Genomic DNA, 16,395 nt, shown 5'->3' on the forward strand with positions numbered 1-16,395 from the left:
ATGTATGGGACTGGAGGAAAAACATTGCTGTAGCACTGTACAGATTTGAGAACACTTAACAAAACTGAAATAGAAGAGCTAAGATAACGTTCCAACCAAGTATGCAAGAGTAAATAAAAAGGTGCAGTTCAAGTGGAGATTTGAATAATTATTTGAAAAACTCTACATTATCAAATACAGGTATAGCATATGATATTAGGAACATGTTCTTCCGGATTTCTTTGGATCTTAACTTCTTCTCTAGAAGTAATCACTCGTCCATTGATTAAATATGCCCTGTTGTGATAGTGTGCGCAATGATAAACATAGGAAAAAACTGAAAACCATAGCCTGCTCCATCACAGGCTCAGAACTGAATAGCCTCTTTAATTTGCATGGCTAACTTATAATGAGAACTTGGCTTATACAAAGCAATCAAATTCAGATGACAATATGGCACACAGAATAGCATAAATAGTCAGATAAGTCAATCTCGTTGTACCACTTCTCAACTTCCGTACCTTATCCAAGTTGCGGCTGCTAATATGTGGTGCCAACACTAGCGCAACTAAATATGGAGAAAATAGGAAGAGAACAGTTAACATGAATCTTCTATGCATATAATGTATCAAGAGAATGCATCAAGCCAGCGAGGATTTAGAAATAATTTGTAGCCTTTCTTCTCTCTCGATCACACTCACGAACTGATGCACGAACAGAGAGGAGACAATGACAGAGATTTGTTGCTGTGTAATGCCTACAGCTTTTTTGTTCTCTTCTTCCTTTTATTCAGCAAGACAACGATCGTGCTAGCTCACACGTTGCCCATGATGATCGTGCCATCCCACGACCGAGCACACGAGCTCACAGAGCAAGGATCGGATCAGAAACAACGACCAAATCCTAACTTATCTGTTCCTAGCAAATAGCTGACGGAACAACTAACTAAACTATCTGACCAAGCTAAGACTAACTGACGAAACTGACGAAAAACAGAAATTGACACTTATTACTGACACACTAGATTAACTAACAAACTCCTCCTAATCTATGTGTCCTTCACCTTCACGATGCCAATCCGACGACACAGCTCCTGGAACTGTATACGACCGAGTGCCTTCGTCAGGATGTCAGAGAGCTGATCCGCAGTGCGCACGAACTGGACATTGATGTCTTTGTTGTCAACGCACTGACGGATGAAGTGATACCTGATTTCGATGTGCTTGCTTCGGTCGTGGAAGACCGGGTTCTTCATCAGCGCTATCGCTGACTTGTTGTCGACGTGAAGCTCCACCGCACCATGCTTGCGACCAAGCAGCTCATCATGGAGCCGCCTGAGCCAGATTCCCTGGCAAGCGGCAGCAGTCGCAGCGACGTACTCCGCCTCGCATGAGGAAAGTGCGACAATCTTCTGCTTCGCTGACTGCCAGGAGATGGGACAGCTGCCGAGGAAGTACAGGACTCCGCTCGTGCTCTTCCGATCGTCGACGTCGCCGGCCCAGTCTGCGTCGCTGTAGCCAACGAGCCTGGCCCTCACGTCCTGGCGTGCATACGTGCACCCGTGGTCCTTCGTCCCAGCAATGTAGCGCAGTAAGTGTTTCACTGCGCTCCAGTGCTCACTCGTGGGCGCCTCCATGTATCTGCTGAGGTAGCCGACGGCGTAGCAGATGTCGAGGCGAGTGTGGACGAGGTAGCGGAGCCCACCGACGATGCTGCGGTAGAGGGAAGGGTCCACCGGCGCTCCGCTTCCCTTCTTGCTCAGCTTCAGACGATGCTCCATGGGCGTGGCGGCGGCGTTGCAGCTAGCCATCCCCATTTTGTCGAGCAGCTTGTCTGCGTAGGCAGATTGCCTCACCTTGATGCACCCAGGCTGCTGTGTGACCTCGATGCCGAGGTAGTAGGACAGCAGACCCAGGTCGCTCATCCGGAAGAGACCCATCATCTCCTTCTTGAATTCACCGATCGCCGTGGCGGAGGCACCGGTGACGATCAGATCGTCCACGTAGACCCCGAGCAGGAGCCGCTCCGTGCCCTTGCCGCGCGTGTACATTGCGTGTTCGGAGGGGCACTTGGCGAAGCCGAGCGCGACGAGGCTGCTGTCCAGCTTCGAATTCCATGCCCTTGGAGCCTGGCGGAGCCCGTACAGCGCCTTGTGGAGGCGCAGCACCTTCCCCTCCGATCCGGCCTTGACGAATCCAGGGGGTTGCGCCACGTACACCTCTTCCTCGAGCTCGCCGTTGAGGAAGGCGGACTTGACGTCGAGATGGTGCACCGCCCAGGCCTCCTGCGCGGCGACGGCGAGGAGGAGCCGGACGGAATCGAGCCGGGCGACGGGGGCAAAGACTTCCTCGAAGTCAACTCCCTCTCGCTGCACATAGCCCTTGGCGACGAGGCGGGCCTTGTGCCTGACGATGCTCCCTTTCTCGTCCCTCTTCACTTTGTAAACCCACTTCAGCCCAATGGGCTTCTGGCCCGGTGGGAGGTCCACCAGAGACCAAGTGGAGTTCTCCACGATGGAGGCCATCTCCTCCTCCATTGCTCTGCTCCAGCTTGCGTCGCGGAGCGCCTCGGCCACGCTCCCTGGCTCCTCCGCCGTGGTGAGCAGCACTCGCTCCGCTTGTTCTGGCAGCGCTGCGTCAGCGCCCAGGATGTTGGAGATCCGCCGGTAGCGGTGCTCCTCGCCTTCATCGAGCTCATCGAGTAGCTCCGGATCTGGAGCTGATGGAGGCGTGGCGAACTCCACGGGCGGCGCCGCGGTTGCGGGCTGTATCGGCGTGGCTGCTCCCTGCGAGACGCCAGGGCTCGCCGCGTCGCTTCTTCTACCTCTGGCTCCACCAGAGGCTTGGCGGGAGGTGCGGGCGTGGTGATGAATTCGACCGCGAACTCGCCCCCATCGACAGTGGCTGCCTCCTCGTCCTCCTCCCACGGCCAGCTCGCCGATTCGTCGAAGACGACGTCGCGAGACACATGGACGCGGCGAGTGGTTGGGTCGTAGACCCTGTACCCCTTTGTCCCGTGCTCGTACCCGATGAACACCATCGGAGTGCTGCGGTCGTCGAGCTTGCGGAGGAAGGGGCGCGCGGACTTGACGTGCGCGATGCAGCCGAAGACGCGGAGATGCTCGACGGAGGGCTTCCGCCCGTGCCACGCCTCGTATGGCGTCTTGCCGTCGACGCTGCGGGTGAAGGAGCGGTTCAGCAGGTACACTGCCGTGGTCACCGCCTCTCCCCACAGAAAGCTCGGAAGCTTCTTTGCCTTCATCATACTCCTTGCCATGCCAACCACGGTCTGGTTGCGTCGCTCCACCACGCCGTTCTGCTGAGGCGAGTACGGCGTCGTCAGATGGCGCCTGACGCCGGTGTCGGCGAAGTGCGCGGCGAGCGCGCTGGAGGTGAACTCTCCGCCGCGATCCGTGCGCAGCGTGCGCAACGGGCGGCGAGCCTCCGTCTGTGCCTCAGCTTGGAAGCGTTTGAGCGCCGTGGCGGCCTCGTCCTTCGTCGACAGCAACACGAGCCACATATAGCGGCTGTAGTCGTCGACGAGCAAAAGGAAGTAGCGGCGACCTCCTGGAGTTGGCGGCGTGATCGCGCCGCACAGGTCAGCGTGCACAAGCTCAAGCGGCTCCTCCGCTCCGAACTTGGCCTGTTGTGGGAAGGGCGCTCGACGCCGCTTCCCGGCCAGGCACGCCTCGCGGAGTTCGCCGGCGTGCTCGATGCCGGGCAGGCCTCGCACCAGGCCCTCCCGCGCCATTCTCTGTAGCGCCTCGAAGTGGAGGTGCCCCAAGCGTCCATGCCAGCGCCATGGCGTCGTGTCGTGGCGCACGGCAAGGCACACCCGCTGCACAGGACGGATGGTCAACTTGTACAGACGATTTGGCGCGCGTTTTACCTTGACGACGAGCTGGCCGCGCCTGTCATGGATCGTTAGCACTCCGTGCCTGATCCTGATGTCGCAGGCGTGTTCGTCCAGCTGCCCCAGGCTGACCACGCTGCTCCGGAGCTTGGGGATGTAGTAGACATCCCTGAAGGCGCGCTGCGGTCCTCCATCGATGCTGAAGCCGATGGTGCCTCGCCCCATGATCTGTACCACGGAGCCGTCGCCGAAGCGCACGTTGCCGCGCACTGCCTCGTCGAGCTCCGCGAACGCCGCTCGATCTCCGCGTCATGTGGTTTGACGCCCCTGTGTCGAGGTACCAGGTGGAGTCGAGCTGGCCGTCGACTGGGCCTGGGACGATCTTGGCGTTCTCCTCGTTGAGGAAGATGAGCGCCCGCTCCGGCGCGGGCACCGGCACGGGCGGCGCTGGCGTGATGGAGTCAGGCGCGGCCGTTGGTGACGCGGCGTCGAGTTCGACCTCAGCGAGCAACATCGCGGGATCGGCGTCGTCGTCGATCTTGGCCAGGTGCGCCTCCTCCCTTTTCTTCTTGCGACACTCACGCGCCCAGTGTCCCTTCTTGCCGCAGTAGCGGCAGGTGTCGTCCTTCTTGGACCCGCCGGAGGCGTTGGAGCCTTCCCCGGTGGATCGCTTGTCGTCGCGGTCCTTGCCGCGGTTCTTGCCCTGACGGTGATCACCGCCCGAGCCGTTGCTGTTCCCGCCGTGGGCGCCGCGCGCGAAACGTGCGCGCCACTCCTCCTCCGTGAGGAGCAGCTTGCCGGAGTCATCCTCTCCGTCGACGGCTTCGTTCTCCTCCACCACGAGGAGCCGTCCGCTCAGTTCCTCGATCGACATCGTCTTGATATCTAGCAAAGACTCAATTGACGACGCCATCTGTCGGTACTTACGTGGGAGGACGCGCAGGAACTTCCTCACGGCCTTGGGCTCGTCCTCCGGGTCGCCGAGCATCTCCAGATCACTCAGGATCGTGGAGAGACGCAGCGCGAAGGTCTCCACCGTCTCGCCGTCCTTGAACGCGAGGCGATCGTAGTCGCGGCGGCGCGTCTGAGCCTTGGCGTCGCGCACGCGCTCCGCTCCGACGCGCAGAGTCTTGATCGTGTCCCACGCCGCCTTGGCGTTGTCCTTGGCGGCGAGGACGCGCACCAGCTCTGGCGGCACGGCTCGCGAGAGAGCCGACAGAGCGGCGCGATCGTCGTGCTCGTCGCAGTCGCCCTCGTTCACGGCTTCCCACAGCCCGTGGACTTGCAGCTGGACGCGCATAAGCACGGCCCAATCCGCGTAATTGGTGCGTGTCAGCGTCGGCCACTGTGAGCCGCCGGTGACGTCGCGCACCACCCTCTCCCTCAGCGCCAGCTCGCGCCCATGGTGCTGCCCGCGACCACGGCGAACCGGTGAGAGGGAGGTGCGCCTCGGAGACTTTGAGCCCGACCCGGACGCCGTGTCCGTGGGCTTCTTCTTCCCCGCCGACGCATCCCTCTTTGGCGGCGGCGTCTTGGATCCTGCCATGATCGGCAGGCTCTGATACCACTTGTAGCCTTTCTTCTCTCTCGATCACACTCACGAACTGATGCACGAACAGAGAGGAGACAATGACAGAGATTTGTTGCTGTGTAATGCCTACAGCTTTTTTGTTCTCTTCTTCCTTTTATTCAGCAAGACAACGATCGTGCTAGCTCACACGTTGCCCATGATGATCGTGCCATCCCACGACCGAGCACACGAGCTCACAGAGCAAGGATCGGATCAGAAACAACGACCAAATCCTAACTTATCTGTTCCTAGCAAATAGCTGACGGAACAACTAACTAAACTATCTGACCAAGCTAAGACTAACTGACGAAACTGACGAAAAACAGAAATTGACACTTATTACTGACACACTAGATTAACTAACATAATTTAGCCTGTCGGGCTAATGGTTGCATGGAAATTTGAAATGCATCTGAATTGTGTCAGATAGGTGTGCTAATGTGCCAAATCATCAATGAAACTTTATGTCATCATAATGTTCCTCATTGCGACTTTAGTTACTATTACATTACATTTGGTGGTGAACAAAAATCAATCATACAGTAACAGACTGACTACCTATTAACACTCAGAGTAATAACATCACTATACAACCAGAAATGTGGATAGTTAAGTAACAATTTCTTACATGCCCTCCTGTCAGCAGTAAAGTGCAATGTCTTGTAACATCTTAATCTTATATGCATTACAATAATACATTGATGATAAATGCATGCTGAAACAGATATGACCACAAGTCATCTAAGTGAATCAAGATACCAACTACACCATTTTTTCTATCATTCTATGCAAAATGTTCCTATTCCATACGCATCAGAATTATAGTTATACAACTACATTCAATAGTCGAATAAAAGATGTTGCAGCAATGCTTACCCATCCATTGTCTTTTTTTTTCAATTCTGAAAACAGGGTGAAATGACATTTTTCAACTTCCGTAATTAACGTATTCCCTCTGTCCCAAATTAATATATCTAGACACTGCATATCTAGCCTGAGTTCAGGCAATTAATTTGGGACGGAGGGAGTAGCATACTACGTACCACTTCAAAAAAATGACATACAAGATGTTTTTAGGAGGTGATAATCAAGTTCATACAGGGGAATTAAGTATAGTGAACATGAGTTCACTCACCTTGGATGTCAATTCATCCAAAGCTGGGTAAGCATTGGTCTCCAGCTCAGTAGTGTGTGCATCAAGAAAGCTGCAGATTGCTTCCAAAGTACCCTCCAGTGCACAGAACTCAAAGGGAGATTCTGGTGTTCATATAATGAAATTGCAGGGCCTCAAATCGTGTAGAAGTATAATTAGCCTATTATCATGGCCATGAATTAAAGATAGCTAGCAATTAAACCAGAAACAAACAAGTAAAATATTTTAATAAGAACAACGCGACTACTTAGAAAAAGGGGGTATTGTTTTTAAAGTTCCAGCTGGCATCAAACAGTTGGACAGAATCTATGTTTGAGAAATGAGAATCATTTTGATCTAAGGATCAGGATGGCACAACAATTATCACACGGATTGTATACGATATACCAGACGAAGAAGTGATTGTATTCCTGTAAATGATCACAAAGACACCATATAGATAAAGTATAATCTCAAGGTTAAATCGTCCCTGCCTCCCTGGCCCAGTGTTTACCTGTAAATACATATGTCCTTTGGATAATCATCCTTATTAAAAGTAAGGGATAGTCACATGTATGATGTATCTACTGGATTAATGTTGAAATATCTCAAACTGCTCTGAACAGATTCCCCGCAAATTAAATGGTCACAGTTCCATAAACTAAAAAAGCACTAAGAATCCTAGTTACAACATTTACCAAGTATCCCTAAATAAATTCTGATCCACAGACTGGTAGACGAGACAGGACAAGAATTTTGAACTTTTGTTCTACTTATAGTTCCTTTCCATCAGCAACTAATTCCGTAGAAGAGATGAACCATCTATAAAGTTGCATCAACCTTGCAGTTGAGGAAACCAAGTGATGCGGTTATTCCAGCTCTCTCTTATAGTTTTCCTTATTAGCTGATCAGTTCTCATTCAATTGAATGAAATGACAGAGTTTTGCTCAGAGAAAATCCATATTAACGAATATGATACAAGACATGAATCATCCGCAAAGTTGATCCTCTAAATCAAGATCTGCAGTCGAGGAAAGCGAGTGATCTGGCTATCCCACTCAGGACCCAACGAGACCCTTCTGCTGAGCATAAGCAGCAATAGAGACCAACATGAAGTTACAAAAAAAACCTGATACAAGAACAACCTGCCTTAGAAGGCCAACATTTTTTCACTGAATCCCAATCCAACATTTTAACAGGTATATCTATCCGAACCTGCTAAAATAAATAGTGCCCTCTGTGGAACAGGGATACAGGGACTCCAGAAGCGGCACAATGCTCGCAGCAGATTTATACAGAGCAACGAGACAGACAACTAGGTAAAATATAAAGGTCAACTAGCTTAAAGGCTTATAAGTTCTGAACTAACTGCTCACTAATTAGCATACATTGTTCCTGGTTTGCACATAGCTTGTCAAACCATTTCAATAATAATTCTCCATGAAGGATATGACGACCAAACAAAAAGTAGCAACGTACATCATATCTCCTTGTGAGAACCAAGCTACACATAAATCTACTAATACTAGCATTAGATAGCATGCAGGATCTTATAGTAACTTTGGTGGCGGATGATTGCAAGTTTTCAACCTCATGTTCATGCCCCTGATTTTCTTTTCCCGAGTAAACTAGGAACAACCTGGGAGATGAGGAAATCCTTCAAAACACCAGGGCAGCTCTTGGTTAAAAACTCAAAACCTTCAGACTTGATGGCCGCATCCAGATTCGTGGGCGAGCCGAGGAACGCCAAGCAAGCCACCTTAAGCCCACAGCAGTGGTGCTGCTCGGCCAACGCCAATATGGTCGCCACAGAGCTCGTATCGATGTCACTGCTCAGCTTATCCTCGCAAATCAGCTTCAGCCTGTCCAAACCGTACTTGTCTGCTGCAACAAGCAAATGCTGAGCCATGGCGGATTCTTCATCTTGCTTCATCTCCGGCAACGCATCTGTGTACATGAAGGAAAGCAGAGCACTGAACACGCGTGCCTCCATGTCATCTATGTGTATGGCCTCTGTGCTTGTTCCCTCCTTCATCGGGCCACAGAACTGCGCTCTGAAAACCGGCGAACGCGCCGCGAGCACCGACCGGTGGGCCGAGAACGTCTCGCCGGCGACTCGGAACTCGACGTCCACGCAGGCCTTGCTTGACAGGAGGTCCCCAAAGTGCAGGTGCATGTCAGACGGTGGCACCACGATGGCTGGAGTCTCCTGCGCGTGGCACTCGCTCCTGACGGTAACATCGACCTTGACAGTGAAGGAATCGTCCTTGAGATGCTCTGATTTCTCCAGTGCCTCCCTTCGGATGAACTTTTTATATCCCCATGTGTTGTTACCCACGGCAAAGTCTCTGAAGTCGGTAATCTCGGTATAGGCCGGCACCGGCTTCCCATGTTGGTCGAGTAAGCTGAATTTAACTTGTGCCTTCACGGTCTCGGCTTCGGCAACGGTATCATCGAGTGTGAGATAGAGGGATACGGAATCCACGGTATTGGTGTCGACCCCGTTGGGATAGTAGCGAACATGCCATGTGCGGCCTCCGGCCACGAACGGGCAAGAGTCGATCCACTTGCCATTAGGGACCTCCTTGGTGCCCGAGTAGCCGACGATCTTGAGCAAATGGTAGCCGCTCACTGTGCCGGCAACTATGGAAGAGGCGGATCCAGAAATGGAGCCGTCGCCGGCGACACGCGAGGAGGTTATCATGGTTTACGGCGTGAATGGTTGGGTAGGTCGCCGGTGGGGAGGGGGCGGCGGCGAGGGTTTGGCCTTTGGGAGGTAGGTGTGTATCAGTGAAGCCAAGAGAGCAGCTGGGACACTCTTATGCGTGTGTGAATGGGCCGATAGGCGATAGCCCATGCGGGTCTATGGTGGAGGGCCGAGAAATTAACTGGGCTTCGCTGCACAGTGCAGACTAGATGTTTGTAGTGATGTCAATAGATAACAAGCATTCGTTCCTCAAAAAAAAAATGATAACAACTGTTGTACATGCCTAAAAATAACTAGTGACAGGTAGAGAAAACGGTCACATACTCTTTCGAACTTAAAATTTTCTTTGTAATTATTATAGCTTTTCATCGTCCCTAATTCTATACTAATGCATCTAAAAAATCCGTACTAACAAACTTATACTCTCTCCGTCCCTAAAAAAAGCTGCCCAACTTTATATAGATACGTATATAGATATGTTTTAGTTATAGATAGAAAAAATTAAACAGCTTTTTTGAGATGGAGGGAATTCAAGGGATGAAACATCCGCAAAGTTAATGCTCTAGCACAAGATTTACAGCTGAACAAAGCGGGTAATGCGGTTATTCCAACTACTCATCTCCAGCAGAGATGCTATAACGCGCACGCCCTAAATTAACTGCTAATATAGAGTGTGTGGCTATTTTTTTCCTTCCAGCAAACGCGTTAAATTTGCGTGCGCCCTAAAAATTGTCACGCGCGCGCCATATTGCCTTCTTTGGCGCCCCAAAATTGGCGCTCCCAGTTGAGAGTGCGCTATCTCCCTCGCTCTCGCGCGAAGACCTAACCGCCGCCCTGAATCTTCCCCCGCGCCCTCTTCTTCCCCCATTTCACGTCCACCATTCCGTCATCGCCGAAGAAATTCGCACCGGCGCCGCTTCCCTCAGCGCTCCTATTGTAGATCTGCGGCGGCCGCGCCTCCACAAAGCGTCCCCGAGCTCGCTGCATCCTCTTGTTCGGTGTCGCCGCCCTCCAGGACCATCATGTCCTTGACAAGCCTCGTCGCACGATGGCGCACTAGTGCGCAGCGCGCTCAACAAAATCACCGCAAGGTATCTTTCCGCCTTCGCGCCAGCTATTTTTCTTGAGAAATTTGCATTTAGATGGATGGATGAAATGAATTCAATTTGTATACGTTCTATAGAGATATGATTCATCCATGATGAATTTATATTGAGGAAGAAGAGGACATGATGGTGCACGCTCCCGCGAACATAGAACCGAAGCGCGACAGCTCTGTTTTTGGTAGGCGCAAGTTGTGGAGGAAAATAATCAAAGGACACAATAGATTGATGCGGATGTATTTCATTCCCACAGTGATACTTGCGGCGGCGTTTTCGCATGAGCATTGACTTGTTCAAGCGCATCGCCAAAGAGGTATGACCGGTGTTTTGAGCAACGGAGAAATGTTGCTAGAGAACTTGGGCATAGCCCCTTCCAAAAGGTGACCGCCGCCTTGAGTATGTTCGCATACGGCATACCGGCGGATCTAGTTGACGACCATTTGGATATGAGTGAGAGTCAAGCCATCGAGTGTGTCAAACGCTTTGTCGTTGCAATTGTGCGTGTGTTTGGCGCAACCTATCTGAGAGCCCCCAATGAGGGAGACACGGCTAGGCTATTGAAGGAGAAAAAGGCTCGGGGGTTTCCAGCAATGTTTGGCTCTATTGATTGTATGCACTGGAGTTGGAAGAATTGTCCTGTGGCTTGGCATGGATAATTCAAAGGGTATAAGAAAGATTGTACTATCATCTTTGAAGACGTGGCATTCTTTTTTGGAATGCCCGGGTTGTGCAATGACATCAATGTTATTCAACGATCACCACTTATGAATAGGATTGCATTGCGTGAAGGGCCACAAGAAGAGTTTGAAGCAAATGGGTACAAGTACAGCTATGGCTACTATCTTGCCGACGGTATCTATCCAAAATGGCAAATATTTGTGAAGCCGTTGGTTAAACCCTCAGGTAAGAAAGAAACCAAATATCACAGTGCACAAGCGCGGCTAGAAAAGATGTGGGGAGAGAATTTGGGATTTTGCAAACCCAATTTGCTACTATGAGAGAACCGGCTAGATTTTGAGACCAAGATTGCCTTTGGCACATCATGACCGCTTGTGTCATCATACATAACATGATCATATAAGACAATCGCAGCAAAGATGTGGACTACTCCGGTTTTGACTTGATGGGAGTTCATGTGCAAGTGCATAGGAGAGAACATAGGGTGGCGCGTTTTATGCATCACATCATGCCATTCGGTCTAGTGAAGCACATCATGAGCTTCAAAAAGATCTCATTCGAGGTGTGGTGGAAATGGAATGGCCAACAATAGTGCACATTTTATTTATTGGTTTATTCATTCGTTGCAAAACATTTGTTGTATTGATGATGAAAACAATTTGTTGTATTTGTTGGTGAACAATTGTAATATTTGTTGTATCATTTGAGTTTATTTGATCTTGTTGATCCTATTGTTGTTTGAGAAATCTATTTACGCCGGCGCGCTGCATTTAAACGCATCTATTGGAGGCAAAGTTTTCTGTTTTTGGTGGACGGCTATCTAACGTTTCTAGTGAAGGAGAAATGTTCGCAACGCGCTATATGATGATACAGCGTGCTGCAAAATCGTTTTAGCGCGTCACAATTTGGCGCATGTGCTGGAGATGCTCTTAGGACCCAACAAGACAATGGAGACGGACATGGTGGCACAAAATAGCCCTGATACAAGAACCACCTGCCACAAGTTACAAATTATAGAGATGCTTGTTGTATTAATCCATAATTCAATTAGTGTGAGCAAGGCATATTATTTTTTAGCGTTGCCATTTACCCATTTAAAGACGTATCAATGGTCGTCGTTTCCAAGCACAAGCTATGTTTATACCAAAGAAGATTCCAGCTGCCAACGAGTAAAGTGACAAGCAGACACTCCCGAAACTCAAGAATAGCTCGAGCTGCAGGAAGAGGGAAAATATAGCAGAATGTTACAACATCTCCAGCCGTGGCGTCCCACCAAATCGAGCATTTAGGTGTAATGTCCCAGGTTTAGAGACGATCGAGAGGCAGAATTTTAGAAAGGGATGTGCATTGCATCGTAAATTCTGGGGAAATTTCGCGCTTTTTAAGAAAAACTGCATCGAAGGGGGACAAGTTTCTCTCTCGACATCTTACAGGGTTAGGGTTTCGAGAGTGCGATAAACTTGGATCTCAATTGAGTCAATTAGGGTTTTCGAAAAGAGAGGGGGATAACCTACCTCTCAAACTTAAGTTGCATGATTGAATTCAAACAAGTTATGTATGAATTTCAAATTTAAAAATCAATTGAATATTCATAATTGAGACAATTCAATAAACAATTGAATAATTAAGAATATAAAGTAATTTAACACATATATAAAAAGCTCAATAGAAAAACCTTGAGCTTTATTGATTAACACACAAGATACAAAGTCATTTACAATATTCTTAAGAATTACAGTGATTACAATAAATTACAGAAATTAAATAAAAAAGAAAAGGAAAAATTACAAGTTGTGTAAATGCCTAAACTACTAATCAAATTCTTCATAAAGCCTTGATCATCTCTTGCTGAAGAATTCTGTGAGCATTCACATGATCCATGCACAACATTAAAACACAAAGAAAAACAAATGATGCCAAGTGGCAAAGCCACTTGGCAAGTTAGAAAAGAAGTGAATATGGTGGATAATACCACAGCTCTGCCGAGCTGATCCTCTCACCAGCCCAAGTCCCAAGCACACACACACAGGCAGCTCACAATGCATGTGTGCATGCTAAACAGCACACCAGAGGTACTGCATGCACTCCACACACACATAGCCAGGGGTGGAGCACCAGCATAGCATGGATGTCGACCAGAGAGGTATGGAGAGGGCCAGTATAAAGCTTTACAGAAACAAAACCTAGCCATTCCATCGACAGGCTCAAAAGGGTAAGAACACCACGAACAGCAAGAACAGGAAGAACAGCCAGAGCTGTTCAACCTAGTCCAGCAACCACCAGAAACAAACCAAGCATCCCAAGCTTGCCAGGAGGAGCAGGGCAAGCAAATCAACCATCCAGAAGCAAATCCTCTACACCAACAATATTTCTAGGAGCTGGAGTGAGGTATACATCCAACAGCCTGAGCAAGATCATGTCTTGCTCATAAATAAACATGCTATGCATCACAGGAGTACAGAAGGGTAGAAACCCTGTTTGTGTCATCATCTGGCTACAAAGTCAGTTGGTGCAAACAAATATGGGAGAAACCAATAGGAAATGAACCAAGGGAACACTGGTTATGCCAGATCAGTGGCATAACCAAGGAAATCCAGCAAGGATGCACACTTATCTAGCCAGCCCAAGTTATCCAGCACCTACAACCAGTACACCATCAGACAGATAGACCATGTGTGTCTATTTATGTTTGTCATCATCAAAAGCTACTGGAAAATTCCCTCAGGAATCAAACAGATAGCATGAGAGAGCCACAACAAAGCCACAGAGAGGGGGAGCTACCCATGATAGCATCAAAGAGCTGTCAGGGCCACCTCAACCCACAGCCAACACCTTAAGCCACCACATCATCACCCAATAGGGTTCAGTAGTGGGCTAGGGTACCCAACCAGTGGTTGGCATCCATCTAGCCTTACCAAATTCATTGAAATGATCATTACTGCAAGCAGTTCACATCATTTATCCATTTAATAAAGCAAGATAATAAAGATAAATGAACTACACAAGTAATCAAAGCACCAGCACCTTGCATATGATCCAAGGGATCACTGCAAGCATCAGCTGATGCTTGGGCAAGCACCAGCACACATCAGCACAAGCCTGTGTGACACACACACATCACAGATTGAGCAGCAGTGAGGCACAGTAATAACACAACAGCTTTTACAAGCAACTGATGATCACAAGATCATCAGAATCTTGCTAGATCTTGCTAAAGTATGCTAGAATCAATTCTAGTATCAATACATGGACCAGATAATTAAATCAGCCACAGGACATGAACAATTGCATCACAGATAAGCAAATGAGCTAAATACAATTGTATCCAGAAGCACACCATCACTGGATGGTGCTGTCTAGCCAACAATAATGCTCAATGGAGCATTTCCAGGAATTATAACACAGCAGGAGCATTGGCACTTGTTAAAGGCAAGGATTACTCACAGTAATCAGGCCAGGAGCAAGAATTACTACTACACATGGATGCCAATAACAGGATAGCAGCTAGCACAACTTAACAGAGCATAAACATCACAGTGTGCTCATGAGCAAGAGCTCATGAGTTACAACAGCAAGGTATAGAGAAGAGCAGCACACACAGTAGCAGCATATGCACAGCAGCAGCCTACGCATAGCAGCAGCACAAGCACAGCAGCTAGTATCCATGGCGCATATCGCAGCAGCAACTAGCACATCATGGCAGCACCAGAGCTAGCATGGAGCAGAGCACAGAGGCGCAGAAGCAGCAGCAGCACAACAAGATGGATGCCAGGGCATCCAGAGGAAGGAGAAGAGGTAAAGCAGGCAAAAGAGAGAGGGAGGCGCACACACCTGGAGCAGAAGCACCGCAGCGTGCCCATGGCGGCACGGCGGCACGGGCCGACCACGGCAGCGCCAGGCCGCAGCCAGGCCAGGCGTCGCCGGGCACAAATGCCTAGCACCACCACGGCGAGGCACACGACCGCGTCACCGCGTGTGGTTCGCCGGCGAGCGACGAATCGCCGCGGAACCCCACGGCCTTGCGGGAAGACGCGTTGTGGGCGAGTCGAGGAGGCGACGAGGGCCAGATCGAAGCGGAAATCTTATGCACCGTCGAGAGGCGGTTCAGATGTGCCCCATCTCATCGCCGGCGATGGCCGGAGGTGGTCGGGATAATTCGGCGACGGCGCAAGCGACGCGGGCGTCGCGGGAGAGGAGAGAGCTAGGGTTTCGCGAGAGAGAAGAGGAAGGGGGCGACTGAGTCCGACCGAGCCGATTGGTGCAGCTCGGGTTAGACTCAAACCGCTGGGCCTCACTGACAGGTGGGCCCAGGGACATTTTAGTAATTTCACAAATTCATTTAAACCAGAAACTTTGTAATTAAATAGAAAATTGAAAAGAGCTTTAAAAAAATAATTAAAATATGAAAAATGCTCAGCATAAAATTCTCTATTAGAATAAAATATCAAAAGGAATTTTTGAAGACAACTAAGAATAAGTCCTAATTTGATGATTATAATAATCATTTAAATCACACCTTATATTTTCAATAATGAAAATAAGTCCATAAATTCATTTGGACTTTAAAAACACCTTGACAACATTTCAAGGTTGTATTTTACCCTAAACAAAGTATCCCTAAATTGTTCTTAGTATTAACCTCTCACATAAAATGATAAGACACCGGAAGGGGGGAACAAACCCTAAAAGTTGAATCATGCATAATTGCTTCTTTAACCATTGCCCTTATCGGACAATGGTGCTATTTTTCAGCAACAGAGGACAAGGGTTAGTCCACACCACCCAACTGCAACACTTTGCAGTGTTCAGGCAAGTTCATCACTTGCTCATGTCATTCGAGTATTTTTACCAAATTAATTGTAAAGTACTATGTTTATCACTATTGCATAAAAAGGCCAAACCACTATTTTCATAACTATGAATATGACTAAGTGGTGGGAAATGGAACCATGGATTGTGTTGATATGGTGGAGGTTCCATTGCAAGGGTTTATATCCATCTAGGATTAAACAACAAATGTCGTCCAGTGATTCTTGTGCCGTAAAACTCGTGTTAACCATAAGATATGGAGTGGGACGGAATAGTCAAATGTATTTCCACCTCTCGTACATCAACGGATGCGCTTACCGTAGACACTTGACCCAGGTTGGGCAAGCGGTGGGGTGGGGATCCCATTCTAATTCCCCACGGTAATGTGGTCTATGATGGGTTGCATCTACCGGCGAAGGAGTTTGGTTAACTGTCCTAGACTGTTGTCGTGGTCGGGGTCCATCCTTAATTGGTATAAGAGGACCGGCGAGGACCCAGGGTCGGGGATTGCAAAAAAGGGTGGGTGTGCGAGGTAGCGGAGGAATATATTTGGCTATGACCTTAT

The 16,395-nt window shown here is 49.2% G+C and overlaps 1 pseudogene; it reads right to left on the minus strand.

Annotated features, from left to right (window-relative positions):
* Window positions 1-7,591: 7,591 nt before the first annotated feature.
* Window positions 7,592-16,395, minus strand: part of LOC124697440 — a 49,322-nt pseudogene continuing 40,518 nt past the window's right edge.

This window comes from Lolium rigidum, chromosome 3 (assembly GCF_022539505.1).
Source record: "Lolium rigidum isolate FL_2022 chromosome 3, APGP_CSIRO_Lrig_0.1, whole genome shotgun sequence".
NCBI lineage: Eukaryota > Viridiplantae > Streptophyta > Magnoliopsida > Poales > Poaceae > Lolium > Lolium rigidum.